Source organism: Octodon degus, unplaced genomic scaffold, assembly GCF_000260255.1.
Source record: "Octodon degus isolate 3935 unplaced genomic scaffold, OctDeg1.0 scaffold00127, whole genome shotgun sequence".
Taxonomy (NCBI): domain Eukaryota; kingdom Metazoa; phylum Chordata; class Mammalia; order Rodentia; family Octodontidae; genus Octodon; species Octodon degus.
In genome coordinates this window covers 6760826-6762223 of record NW_004524703.1, presented here as the reverse complement: position 1 = coordinate 6762223, position 1398 = coordinate 6760826, and the positions used below count along the sequence as shown (strand labels likewise).

Genomic DNA, 1398 nt, shown 5'->3' with positions numbered 1-1398 from the left:
CCTCACCCGGGGCATAAGACCTATTTGCACTAAGGATGAGCAGCCTGTAGAAAGAAGCAGATAATGTTTAATCTGTTTTGTCTCCTTTTTTTCAACTGTTTCTCCTGTTTGTCTCCTTAATTTCTTACATATATTTTCCTTCTTCCAATTTGGCATGCATATATTTGGTAATATGAATAACTGGTTTGAAGACAACACTGCATTGCAACAAATACTGTGAACTTCATACTGCTTTGTTAAGTGAAATTCTGTATCACTTGTAATTTTTCTATTTTAATACTATTTTGTACTCTCTTTATAAAATAAAATAAAAATAAAGAGAAAATGAAGATGTAAGGAACAGAAGAGGGTACCCAGTCCTTGTCACTTGTTGCTTGCTGCTTGGAAGCTTTTGCTGCCTTCTGGCTATCAGGAACTGTCTCTTCTCTGTGATGTCCCTTCCTTTGGGGCCAGCCGATCATGGGCTGAAGCCTCTAGAAACTAAAAGCTGGCAAACTTACATTCCTTTATACTTACACTCCTTTAATTTTGGGTGGCCAGTATTTTGTCTTAGCAACAGGAAAAGTAACTAAAGCATGCAATATGGAAACTATCTTTTTAAGAAAAGAAATGATTAATTTTATTATAGTTTGACATATCTGACTATTGCAGGTCACTAAAAATTATGTTGGTCAACAATTTAAACCATATGAAAATGCTCATGTGTTTAAAATCATGCTATAAATTTGGTGATACACTAAGATCACAATTATGTAAAAAGATTTGGAAATGTTTTTTAAAATCTCCAAGTTTTTGTATATTAATATAATCTCATATTAGTATAATAAGTACTTTTATCTTATTAGTATAATTTATGAGAGCTTTTGAATAATAGTTTTCTCAAATTAGTATAATCTCATATTAGTATAATTTTTCTTCTTTAATTTCCAAATACTATAGAATAAAGATATATTTCTCATAATTTAAAAGTCTTTTAAATTATTGGAATGAGCAATGGCTGTGACTCATCCACATGGCTGACACTGACTAAGGATCTATAAACTGCAGTACAGGGTTTCAGGGTAAATCCTGAGGGGATTTGACTGACCTTGTCAGATACAAGTTACATTTCTTGCCTTGTCTTGGTCTTAACCATCCAGTAAAAATGTATAAAAGCAAGATATAAAAAGTAAAGCCATACTAATATGCTGAGCTATAAAAGGCTCAAGTCAACAACTCTGACACTGCCAGTCCTATGGACAACCCACTACTATTATGGACTACTGGACTATATTGGATTATTTTGCTGAATTCACACACCTACAATATCTAAATAGTAATGGAATACCCTTCTCTGACAAAACTAAACAAAAAAGAGGAATATAAACGAAGGACCATTTTGTAGTGAAATATATATAT

The 1398-nt window shown here is 32.3% G+C and overlaps 1 protein-coding gene across 6 annotated transcripts in view; it reads right to left on the bottom strand.

Moving 5' to 3' along the window:
- The window catches only part of Ryr2 (ryanodine receptor 2), a 681083-nt gene that overhangs the window by 383652 nt on the left and 296033 nt on the right, over positions 1 to 1398 (bottom strand). The gene's annotated exons all lie outside the window — the stretch shown is intronic.